The sequence below is a fragment of the Bos javanicus genome, chromosome 7 (genome assembly GCF_032452875.1).
Source record: "Bos javanicus breed banteng chromosome 7, ARS-OSU_banteng_1.0, whole genome shotgun sequence".
Classification (NCBI taxonomy): domain Eukaryota; kingdom Metazoa; phylum Chordata; class Mammalia; order Artiodactyla; family Bovidae; genus Bos; species Bos javanicus.
The window spans coordinates 375,972-389,586 of NC_083874.1; positions in this window are offsets into that span (position 1 = coordinate 375,972).

Below are 13,615 nucleotides of genomic sequence, written 5' to 3' on the forward strand. Positions count from 1 at the left end.
ATGTTGATTCCACTTGTTCGACTTAGTATGGATAGAATGCTAGCTTTTAATTTATATTCACTGAAAACTTTGATATAGTTCTATGTATTTTGGCATCTAAATACGGCTAAAAGACTAGAAAAATTATTATTTTAGTGATGTTAAAAAAATGAGTGAGAATTGAAACTTCTTTTTTATTATTATTATTATTATTATTTTTACTTTACAATATTGTATTGGTTTTGCCATACATCAACATGCATCTGCCGCGGGTGTACACGTGTTCCCCATCCTGAACCCCCCTCCCACCTCCCTCCCCATACCATCCCTCTGGGTCATCCCAGTGCACCAGCCCCAAGCTTCCTGTATCCTGCATTGAACCTGGACTGGCGATTCGTTTCTTATATGATATTATACATGTTTTAATGCCATTCTCCCAAATCATCTCCCCCTCCCTCTCCCACAGAGTCCAAAAGACTGTTCTATACATCTGTGTCTCTTTTGCAGTCTCACATACAGGGTTATCATTGCCATCTTTCTAAATTCCATAATCAAAGTCTGAGAATATAAAGAAATACTATTGTAGAAAAAATAGGAAAATTAACATGCAGTACAATATTATTAACTAAAGTACAGATTTGGTTCAAATTTCACAAAATTTTATGCTAGAGTCCATGTTCATTTTCATACCTTAGTCAAGATTCTTTGTTGTATTTAGTTTCTTTGAGCAGCTTCAGCTGCATGCAACAAATTCTGGTAAATTCTCTTTTCATTTTTATTCTGTTACAAACATATTTGAATTTCCCTTGGTATGGCTTCTTAGATATACCCATCATTTTAAAATAGACATTAATTTTCCAAATACATGTGCCTTTTAAAGAATCTTTGATACTAAATTCTCATTTTGATATTAATTTCTCATTTAAATACTTTCTTCTCTGCAATCACTCTCTGTGTTTTTTCAGTCTTTAACTTTATTCAGGCTTTCAATGAATAAGTCAAAGATTTTTCTCGGTAAATGTCACACCAGACTTGAAAATATTTGGGTTATTTCAAATATCTTTTTTTTCTTTTACTTTTTTTTAAAATTAATTTATTTTTTATTGAAGGATAATTTCTTGAAGAATTGTATGTTTTCTGTCAAATTTCAACATCAATCAGAAATTGATATACATATATCTGCTTCCTTTTGAACCTCCCTCCCATCTCCGTCCCCATTCCATCCCTCTAGGTTGATACAGAGCCCTTGTTTGAGTTTTCTGAGCCATACAGCAAACTCTCATTGGCTGTCTATTTTACATATGATAATGTAAGTTTCAATGCTACTCTTTTCATGCATCTCACCCTCTCCTCCCATCTCCCCATGTCCATAAGTCTATTATCTATGTCTGTTTCTCCATTATTAGACTGTAAATAAATTTTTAGTAACATTTTTCTAAATTCTGTATATATGCGTTAGAATATGATATTTATCTTTATCTCTCTGACTTCATTAACTGTATAATAGGTTCGAGGTTCATCCACCTCATTAGAACGGACTCAAATGCTCTCCTTTTCATGGCTGAGCAATATTCCGTTGTGTGTATGTACCACTACTTATTTATGCATTCATCAGTCAATGGACATCTAGGTTGCTTCCATGTTCAAGCTATTGTAAATAGTGCTGCAATGAACAATGGGATACATGTGTCTCTTTCAATTTTGGATTCCTCAGGGTATATGTCTAAGAGTGGAATTGCTGGGTCATATGCTGGTTTTATTCCTAGATTTTTAAGGGATCTCCATACCAACTTCCATAGTAACTGTATCAATTTACATTCCCAGCAAGAGTGCAAGTTCAGTTCAGTTCAGTTCAGTTGCCCAGTTATGCCTGACTCTTTGCAACCCCATGGACTGCAGCACACCAGGCTGCCCTGTCCATCACCAACTCCTGGAGTTTACTCAAGCTCATGTCCATTGAGTCGGTGGTGCCATCCAACCATCTCATCCTCTGTCATCCCCTTCTCCTCCTGCCTTCAATCTTTCCCAGCATTAGGGCCTTTTCCAATGAGTCAGTTCTTCACATCAGGTGACCAAAGTCTTGGAGTTTCAGCCTCAACATCAGTCCTTCCAATGAATATCCAGGACTGATTTCCTTTAGAATGGACTGGTTGGATCTCCTTGCAGTCCAAAGGACTCTCAAGAGTCTTCTCCAACACCACAGTTCAAAAGCATCAGTTCTTCAGCGCTCAGCTTTCTTTATAGTCCAACTCTCACATCCATATATGACTACTAGAAAAACCATAGCCTTGACTAGATGGACCTTTGTTGGCAGAGTAGTGTCTCCCCTTTTTAATATGCTAAGTTGGTCATAACTTTCCTTCCGAGGAGTAAGTGTCTTTTAATTTCATGGCTGCAGTCACCTTCTGCAGTGATTTTGGAGCCCCAAAAATAAAGTCTGACACTGTTTCCCCATCTATTTGCCATGAAGTAGTGGGGCCAGATGCCATGGTCTTAGCTTTAAGCCAGCTTTTTCACTCTCCTCTTTCACTTTCATTAAGAGGCTCTTTAGTTCTTCTTCACTTTCTGCCATAAAGAGTGCAAGAGTGTTCCCTTTCCTCCATACCCTCTCCAGCATTTATTGTTTATAGATTTTTGATGATGACTATTCTGACTGGTGTGAGGTGGTATCTCATTGTAGTTTTGATTTGCATTTCTCTAATAATGACCAATGTTGAGCATCTTTTCATGTGTTTGTTACCCATCTATATGTCTTCTTTGGAGAAATGTCTGTTTAGATCTTTTTCCCACTTTTTGTTTGGTTTGTTTTTCTGGTATTGAGTTCTATGAACTGCTTGTATATTTTAGAAATTAATCCTTGTCAGTTGTTTCATTTTCTATTATTTTCTCCCATTCTGAGGGTTGTCTTTTCACCTTGTTTATAGTTTACTTTGCTGTGCAAAAGTTTTAAAGTTTATCCAGGTCCCACTTGTTTGCTTTTGTTTTTATTTCCGTTACTCTGGGTGGTGAGTCATAAAGGATCTTGCTTTGATTTATGTCTTCGAGTCTTCTGCCTATGTTTTCCTCTAAGAGTTTTATAGCTTCTGGTCTTACATTTAGGTCTTTAATCCATTTTGAGTTTATCTTTGTGTATGGTGTTATAAAGCATTCTGATTTCATTCTTTTAAATGGAGCTGTCCAGTTTTGCCAGCACCATTTATTGAAGAGGCTATCTTTGCCCCATATTCTTGCCTCCTTTGTCAAAAATAAAGTACCTGTAGGTACATGGGTTTATTTCTGGGCTTTCTATCTTGTTCCATTGGTCTATATTTCTGCTTTTGTGCCAGTACCCTACTGTCTTGATGACTGTAGTTTTGTAGTATAACCTGAAGTCAGGAAGCTTCCTGACTTCCTGACTCCTCCATCTCCATTCTTCTTTCTCAAGACTGCTTTGGCTATTCAGAGTCTTTTGTGTTTCCATGAACTGTGAAGTTTTTCATTCTAGTTTTGTGGAAAATGCCATTGGTAATTTAATAGGGATCTCCTTGAATCTGTAGATTGCATTTGGTAGTATAGTCACTGTCACAATATTGATTCTTCCTACCCAGGAACAAGGAATATCTCTCCATCTGTTTATGTCATCTTTGATTTCTTTCGTTAGTGTCTTATAATTTTCTGTGTACAGTTCCTTTGTCTCCTTAAGTAAATTTATTCCTAGATATTTAATTCTTTTTGTTGCAATGGTGAATGGGATTGATTCCTTAATTTCTATTTCTGATTTTTCATTGTTAGTATATAGAAATGCAGGTGATTTCTGTGTATTGATTTTGTATCCTGCAACTTTGCTAAATTCATTGAGTAGCTCTAGTAATTTTCTGATACTCTCTTTAGGGTTTTCTATGTACATTATCATGTCATCTGCAAACAATGAGAGCTGTACTTCTTCTTTTCCAATCTGGATTCCTTTTATTTCTTTTACTTCTCTGATTGCTGTAGCTAGGACTTCCAGAACTACATTGAATAATAGGGGTGAAAGTGGACACCCTTGCCTTGTTCCTGATCTTAGGGGGAATGCTTTCAGTTTTTCACAATGGATAATAATGTTTGCTGTACGCTTATCATATATGGCCTTTACTATGTTGAGGTAGGTTCCTTCTATGCCCATTTTTTTGAAGAGTTTTAATCATAAATGGGTGCTGAATTTTGTCAAAGGCTTTTTCTGCATCTATTGAGATGATAATATATTTTTATCTTTCAATTTGTTAATATGGTGTATCACATTGATTGATTTCTGTATATTGAAGAATCCGTCCATCCCTGGAATAAACCCAACTTGATCATAATGTATGAGCTTTTTGATGTGTTGCTCAATTCTGTTAGCTAAAATTTTGTTGAGGATTTTTGCATCTATATTCATCAGTCATGTTGGCCTGTAGTTTTCTTTTTTGTGTGTTGTCTTTGAATGGTTTTGATATTTGGTGATATTTGATATTTGGTTTATATATTTGATATAAGGGTGATGGTGGCCTTATTGAATGAGTTTGAAAGTGTTCCTCTGCAATTTTTGAAAGAGTGTTAGAAGGATAGGCATTAGCTCTTCTCTAAATGTTTGATAGAATGCTCTTGCGAAGACATCTAGACCTGGGCTTTTGTGTTTTGGGAGATTTTTGATCACAGCTTCAATTTCAGTGCTTGTGATTGGGTTGTTCATAATTTCTATATCTTCCTGGTTCAGTCTTGGAAGATTGAACTTTTCTAAGAATCTGTCCATTTCTTCCAGCTTATCAATTTTATTGCCATATAGTTATTTATAATAGTCTCTTATAATCCTTTGTATTTCTGCATTGTCTGTTGCAACCTCTCCCTTTTCATTTCTAATTTTGTTGATTTGATTCTTCTCTCTTTTTTTCTTGATGAGTCTGGCTAAGGGTTTGTCAATTTTGTTTATCTTCCTAAAGAACCAGCTTTTAGTTTTATTAATCTTTACTATTGTTTCTTTCATTTGTTTTCATTTATTTCTGATTGTATCTTTATGATTTCTTTCCTTCTACTAATTTTGAGGGTTTTTTCCTTCTTCTTTTTCCAGTTGCTTTAAGTGTAAAGTTAGGTTGCCTATCCCATGTTTTTCATGTTTCTTGAGGTAAGATTATATTGCTATAAACTTCCCTCTTAGAAGTGCTTTTGCTGCATCCCATAGGTTTTGAGTTGTCGTGGTTTCATTGTCATTTGTTTCTAGAATTTTTTTTTTTATTTCTCTTCTGATTTCTTCAGTAGCCTATTGGTTATTTACAAATGTATTGTTTAATCTCCATGTGTTTGTGTTTCTTACAGTTTTTTCTTGTAATTGATATCTACTCTTTTAGCATTATGGTTGGAGAAGATGCTTAATATGATTTCAATTTTCTCAAATTTACTGAGGTTTGATTTGTGACCCAAGATGCAGTCTATCCTAGAGAATGTTCCATGTGCACTTGAGAAGAAGGAGTATTCTGCACCTAAACAGACATTTTTCCAAAGAAGACATACAACTAATTGACTGATAAACATATGAAGAGATGCTCAACATCACTCATGATTAGAGAAACGCAAATCAAAACTAAAATGAGATACCACCTTGCACCAGTCAGAAATACTATCATCTAAAAGTCTGCAAACAATAAATGCTGGAGAGGGTTTGGAGAAAAGGGCCTCTATAGCATTTCTGGTGGGACTATAAATTGATACAGTCAGTATGGAAGACAATATGGAGATACCTTAAAAATCTTGGAATAAAACCATCATACGACCCAACAATCCCACTCCTAAGCATATACCCTGAGGAAACCAAAATTGAAAAAGACACATATACCTCAATGTTCATTGCAGCACTATTTACAGTAGATAGAATATGGAAGCAACCTAGATGTCCATCAAAAGATGAATGGATGAAGAAGCTGTGGTACAAATATACAATGGAACACTACTCCGTCATAAAAAGGAATGCATTTGAGTCAGTTCTAATGAGATGGACAAACCTAGAGCCTATTATACAAAGTGAAATAAGTCAAAGAGAAACAAAAATATCATATACTGATGCATATATATGGACTCTAGAAATATGAAATTGATGGATTTGTTTTCAGGACAGAAATGGAGAAACAGACGCAGAGAACAGACCTAACGACATGGGAGGAGGGGAGGAGAGAGAGGGTGGGATGTATGGAGAGAGTAATATAGAAATTTATAAAACCATATGTAAAATAGATAGCCAGTGGGCATTTGCTGTATGACTCAGGGAACTCAAACAGGGGCTCTGTGACCATCTAGAAGAGTGGGATGGAGAGGAAGATGGAAGGGAGGGTCGGGTGGGAGGGGACATGGCTGTACCTATGGCTGATTCTTGTTAATGTGTGACAAGAAAACCACAAACTTCTGTAAAGCAAGTATCTTTCAATTAAAAAAATAAAATGGGGGGGGGGACTTTGGTTACTTTGGTTCTATTCAGTTTAGCAGCTTCTTAGTGTTCACATAGAAGGATCCAATGCATTCTGCTTGAGTTTCTACACTGTTCAGAAATAAGCTGTGTGTGAATCTTGAAATCCAAGCCTCTAGTTTAAGCCATATTTTATGGCTCAGATAGGTAGTTAGTTGTAGCTGAATAGTAGCTGAAAAACACTTTGGGTGTTTTTGTCATATTCGGTTCAAAAACTTCCTTAGTCTAACCCTTAAGTTTTCTGAAAGAAATAGGCTCCTTAGAACTCCTTGTTAGCAGGCCATCTTACTTAGTTATAGGTATAGTACTTGTTGCTCACCCTTTAATGGACCAGAACCTGGTGGTCAGGAGTCGATGATAAGAAAGTGAAAGAGAGAAAGAAGCTAGTATTTCCTGGTTTATGCAGAGAACCAAGAAAACCCTAGAACAGGGCTTGCACTGCTCACGAAGGCACAGGGCATCCTCTCGAGGAGGTCTTGAAAGGCCGGACAGGAGAGTGAGTTTGGTGAGTTTCCATGCTCCAGAGAATTAGCCAGAGGAAGAGAGAGAGAAAGACACAGGGACCCAAGTCTCTGGTGGAGCAAGGGTGTTTTATTGATCTTTTTGTGAGTATTTATAGGCTGTTGTACAAGGAATTTCTTTCAACAATGATAAAGATCAGAAAACCAAATGCACAGCAACTGTTATCAAGGAAACAAGGAATTCGCAATGGTCATAAAGTCAGAAGACAATCCATATCTCAAGAAAGAGGGTCATGACTAAGCAGTTTTGTCATAAGGTGAATTTTTACTGAAAGAAATCCACACATGCATTTCATCCCATGACCTCAGTTCTGGGAGCAGAGTGCTGCTCTACTCATTGCCATTATCAGGAATTGATAAAGAACAGAGGATTTATGAGAGACAGAAAGCAGCACACAGGAATCCTCCTGTTAAACATTCCCTGACAAGTACTAGCTAGTCACAGAACTCTCTGTTCAAACAGTGTTCACAAAGAAGGATTCAATGGGTCCTATTTGAGTCTCTACACTGTTCATAAACATGCTGTGTGTGAATCTTGAAGTCTGCGTCTCTTGGCTACTGCAATATTATCTGCCTCGGAAAGGTATTTTATTGTAGACTGAAAGCTAATTTAAAAACACTTTGTTTGCTTTTGTTTTATTCAGTTCAACAACTTTCTTAGTCTAAGCATTGAGTTTTCTGAAAGAAATTACCTGCTTGGAACTCTATGTTAGGAGGTCGTCTCAGAGAACATTTTCACTTAATCAGGTTAGTGATAGGTATACTACTAACTAGTCACAGAACTGTCTGCCTAAACCAGGATTCACAAAGATGGATCTAGTGTGTCTATTTGAACCTCTGCACATTTTTGAAACATGCTGTGAGTGAATCTTGAAATCCAAGCACATCGACTAAAGTTTTTCTGCCTCAAAAACTAGTTAGTAGACTGAAAACTTGTTGAAAAACAATTTAGTTGCTTTTGTAGCATTCAGTTCAACAACTTCCCAAATCAAGCCCTTGAATTTTTTCTCTGCTCAAACCAGTGTTCATGAAGAAGGACACAAGCATCCTTTTGAGACTCTACATTGTTCAGAAACATGCTGTGTGAATCTTGAAATCCGAGTCTCTTGACTAAAGCTGTATTATCTGACTTGGAATGCAAGATAGTTGTAGACTGAAAGCTAGTTGAAAAATACTTTGGTTATATATATATATAGTGTACTCAGTTCAACAACTTCTTCAGTCTAACCCTTGAGTTTTCTGAAAGAAACAGCTGCTTGGAATTCCGTGTAAGGAAGTTATCTTAGAATAGATTTAACCTGAGGTTAGTTAGAGGTATAGTATTAACTAGTCACAGAACTCTCTGCTCAAAGCAGATTTCACAAAGAAGGATCTAGTGTGTAATATTTGAGTCTCTACACAGTTCAGAAGCATCCTGTGAGTGAATTTTGAAATTCGATCCTCTTGGTTAAAGCTGTATTTTCTGCCTCAGAAAACTATTTAGTTGTAGGCTGAATTCTAGTGGAAAAACACTGGTTAGTTTTGTTGTGTTCAGTTCAACAATTTCTTTAGTCTAACTGTTGAATTTTCTGAAAGAAACAGATTGCTTGGAAATCTTTGTTAGGATGTTATTGCAGCATAAGTTTTCACCTAACCAGGTCAGTTATAGGTATAGTAATAACTAGTCACAGAACTCTCTGGTCACACCAGTGTTCATGAAGAAGGTTCCAGTACATCCTGTTAGAGTCTCTACATTGTTCAGAAATATGATGTGTATGAATCATGAAATCCGAGGCTCTTTGCTAAAGATGTATTATCTACCTTGAAAAGCCAGTTAGTAGTAGACAGAAATCTAGTTGAAAAACGCTTTGGTTACTTGTTTGCATTAAGTTCAACATCCTTATTCTAATCCTTGAGTTTCTGAAACAAACAGGCTTCTTGGAAATCCTTGTTTGAAGGTTATCACAGAGGACATTTTCACCTAATTGTGAAATACGTCTCTTGGATAAAGGTGTATTTTCTGCCTCAGAAAGCTAGTTAGCTGTAGACTGAAAGCTGGTTGAAAAACACACTGATTACTTTTGTTGTATTCAGTGCAGAAATTTCCTTAGTCTAACCTGTGAGTTTTCTGAAATAAACAAGCTGCCAGAACTCATTAGGAAGTCATCTCTGAATACATTTTCACCTAGTCAGATTAGTTGTTTGAATAGTACTAACTAATCACAGAACTCTCTGCTCAAACCAGTGTTCATGAAGAAGATTCCAGTGGGTCCTGTTTGACTCTCTACATTGTTTAGAAACATGCTGTTTTTGAGTCTTGAAATGCAAGCCTCTGGCTCAAGCTCTAATATCTACCTTGGAAAGCTAGTTAGCTGTAGACTGATAGCTAGTTGAAAAACACTTTGGTTAATTTTGTTGTATTCAGTTCAACAATATCTTTAGTCTAAACTTTGAATTTTCTGGAGGAATCAGGCTTCTTGGAAGTCCTTGTTAGGAGGTCATCACAGAGTACAGTTTCATCAAATAACTTAGTTTTAGGTATACTACTAACTATACTTGCATGCTTATAACTATACTTATATAACTTATAGTTATACTACACTGCTGTAACTCGTCACAGTACTCTGTTCAAAGCAGTGTTCACATAGAAAGATTCAGTGTGTACTGTTTGAGTCTCTGCATTGTTTAGAAACATGCTGTGTGTGAATCTTGAAATTCGAGCCTCAGGACCAAAGCTGTATTATCTACCTTGGAAAGCTAGTTAGCTGTAGACAGAAAGCTAGTTGCAAAGCACTTTAGATACATTTTTTGTATTCAATTTAGCAACTTTCATATGCTAACCTGTGAGTTTTCTAAAAGAAACAAGCTGTTTCTAACTCTTTGGATTAGGAGGTCATCTCAGTACATTTTCACGTAACCAGGTTAGTTTTGTGTATAGTACTAACTATTCACAGAACTCTTTGCTCAAGGCAGTGTTCACAGATAAGGATCTAGTTGCCCTGTGTGAGTCTCTACGTTCTTCAGAAACATGTTATATTTGAATCTTGAAATTCTAGCCTCTCGCTAAAGCTCTATTATCTGCCTCAGAAAGCTAGTTAGTTGTAGACTGATAGCTAGTTTAAAAATACTTTGGGGACTTTTGCTGTATTCAGTTCAAAAATGTCCTTAGTCTAACAGTTGAATTTTCTGAAAGAAACAGGCTGTTTGGAACTCCTTATTAGCAGGTCATCTCAACATTCATTTTCACCTAAACAAGTCAGTTATAGGTATAGTATTAACTGGTCACAAAAACCCTCTATTCAAACCAGTGTGCATGAAGAAGAATCCAGTGCATCCAATTTGAGTCCCTACACTGTTCAAAAACATGCTGTTGTGAATCATAAAATCCCAATCTCTTGGCTAAACCTGTATTTTCTGACTTGGTAAAATATTTAGTTGTAGACAGAAAGCTAGTGGAAAATCACTTTGGTTACTTTTGTTGTATTCAATTCAGCAACTTCCTTAGTCTTACACTTGAGTTTAAAGAAAAAAAAAACACAGGCTGCTTGGAACTACTTGTTAGGAGTTCATCTCAGAGTACATTTCCCCTACCATGTTAGTTATCAGTTCAGCTCTGTTCAGTCGCTCAGTCTTGTCCGACTCTTTACGGCCCCATGAATCGCAGCACCCCAGGCTTACCTGTCCATCAACAACTCCCGGAGTTCACCCAGACTCAAGTTCATCGAGTCAGTGATGCCATCCAGCCATCTGATCCTCTGTCGTCCCCTTCTCCTCCTGCCCCCAATCCCTCCCAGCATCAGAGTCTTTTCCGATGAGTCAGCTCTTCGCATGAGGTGGCCAAAGTACTGGAGTTTCAGCTTCAGCATCATTCCTTCCAAAGAAATCCCAGGGCTGATCTCCTTCAGAATGGACTGCTTGAATCTCCTTGCAGTCCAAGGGACGCTCAAAAGCATCAAGTCTTCAGTGCTCAGCCTTCTTCACAGTCCAACTGTCACATCCATACATGACCACAGGAAAAACCATAGCCTTGACTAGACGAACCTTTGTTGGCAAAGTAATGTCTCTGCTTTTGAATGTGCTACCTAGGGTGGTCATAACTTTCCTTCCAAGGAGTAAGCATCTTTTAATTTGATGGCTGCAGCCACCATCTGCAGTGATTATGGAGCCCAGAAAAATTAAGTCTGACACTGTTTCCAATGTTTCCAATCTATTTCCCATGAAGTGATGGGACCAGATGCCATGATATTCGTTTTCTGAATGTTGAGCTTTAAGCCAACTTTTTCACCCTCCATTTTAACTTTCATCAAGAGGCTTTTGAGTTCCTCTTCACTTTCTGCCATAAGGGTGGTGTCATCTGCATATCTGAGGTTATTGATATTTCTTCCGGCAATCTTGATTCCAGCTTGTGCGTCTGCCAGTCCAGCGTTTCTCATGATGTAATCTGCATATAAATTAAATAAGCAGGGTGACAATATACAGCCTTGACGAACTCCTTTTCCTATTTGGAACCAGTCTATTGTTCCACGTCCAGTTCTAACTGTTGCTTCCTGACCTGCATACAAATTTCTCAAGAAGCAGGTCAGGTGGTCTGGTATTCCCATCCATTTCAGAATTTTCCACAGTTTATTGTGATCCACACAGTCAAAGGCTTTGGCATAGTCAATAAAGCAGAAATAGATGTTTTTCTGGAACGCTCTTGCTTTTTCCATGATTCAGCAGATGTTGGCAATTTGATCTCTGGTTCCTTTGCCTTTTCTAAAACCAGTTTGAACATCAGAAAGTTCACAGTTCACATATTGCTGAAGCCTGGCTTGGAGAATTTTGAGCATTACTTTACTAACGTGTGAGATGAGTGCAACTGTGTGGTAGTTGGAGCATTCTTTGGCATTGCCTTTCTTTGGGTTTGGAATGGAAACTGACCTTTTCCAGTCCTGTGGCCACTGCTAAGTTTTCCAAATTTGCTGGCATATTGAGTGCAGCACTTTCACAGCATCATCCTTCAGGATTTGGAATAGCTCAACTGGAATTCCATCACCTCCACTAGCTTTGTTCACAGTGATGCTTCCTAAGGCCCACTTGACTTCACATTCCAGGATGTCTGGCTCTAGGTCAGTGATCACACCACAGTGATTATCTGGGTCGTGAAGATCTTTTTGTACAGTTCTTCTGTGTATTCTTGCCATCTCTTCTTAATATCTTCTGCTTCTGTTAGGTCCATACCATTTATGTTCTTTATCGAGCCCATCTTTTCATGAAATGTTCCTTTGGTATCTCTGATTTTCTTGAAGAGATCTCTAGTCTTTCCCATTCTGTTGTTTTCCTCTATTTCTTGGCATTGATCACTGAAGAAGGTTTTCTTATCTCTTCTTGCTATTCTTTGGAACTCTGCATTTAGATGTTTATATCATTCCTTTTCTCCTTTGCTTTTCGCTTCTCTTCTTTTCACAGCTATTTGTAAGGCCTCCCCAGACAGCCATTTTGCTTTCTTGCATTTCTTTTCCATGGGGATGGTCTTGATCCCTGTCTCCTGTACAGTGTCACGAACCTCATTCCATAGTTCATCAGGCACTCTATCTATCAGATCTAGGCCCTTAAATCTATTTCTCACTTCCACTGTATAATCATAAGGGATTGGATTTAGGTCATACCCGTATGGTCTAGTGGTTCTCCCTACTTTCTTCAATTTCAGTCTGAATTTGGCAATGAGGAGTTCATGGTCTGAGCCCCAGTCAGCTCCTGGTCTTGTTTTTGCTGACTGTATAGAGCTTCTCCATCTTTGGCTGCAAAGAATATAATCAGTCTGATTTCAGTGTTGACCATCTGGTGATGTCCATGTATAGAGTCTTCTCTTGTGTTGTTGGAAGAGGGTGTTTGTTATGGCCAGTGCATTTTCTTGGCAAAACTCTATTAGTCTTTGCCCTGCTTCATTCTGTATTCCAAGGCCAAATTTGCCTGTTACTCCAGGTGTTCCTTGACTTCCTACTTTTGCATTCCAGTCCCCTATAATGAAAAGGACATCTTTTTTGGGTATTAGTTCTAAAAGGTCTTGGAGGTCTTCATAGAACCGTTCAACTTCAGCTTCTTTAGTGTTACTGGTTGGGGCATAGACTTGGATTACTGTGATATTGAATGGTCTGCCTTGGAAACGAACAGAGATCATTCTGTTGTTTTTGAGATTGCATCCAAGTACTGCATTTCGGACTCTTTTGTTGACCATGATGGCCACTCCATTTCTTCTGAGGGATTCCTGCCCGCAGTAGTAGATATAATGGTCATCTGAGTTAAATTTACCCATTCCAGTCCATTTCAGTTTGCTGATTCCTAGAATGTTGACATTCACTCTTGCCATCTCTTGTTTGACCACTTCCAATTTGCCTTGATTCATGGACCTGACATTCCAGGTTCCTATGCAATATTGCTCTTTACAGCATTGGACCTTGCTTCTATCACCAGTCACATCCACAGCCGGGTATTCTTTTTGCTTTGGCTCCATCCCTTCATTCTTTCTGGAGTTATTTCTCCACTGATCTCCAGTAGCATGTTGGGCACCTACTGACCTGGGGAGTTTCTCTTTCAGTATGCTATCATTTTGCCTTTTCATAGTGTTCATGGGGTTCTCAAGGCAAGAATACTGAAGTGGTTTGCCATTCCCTTCTCCAGTGGACCACATTCTGTCAGATCTCTC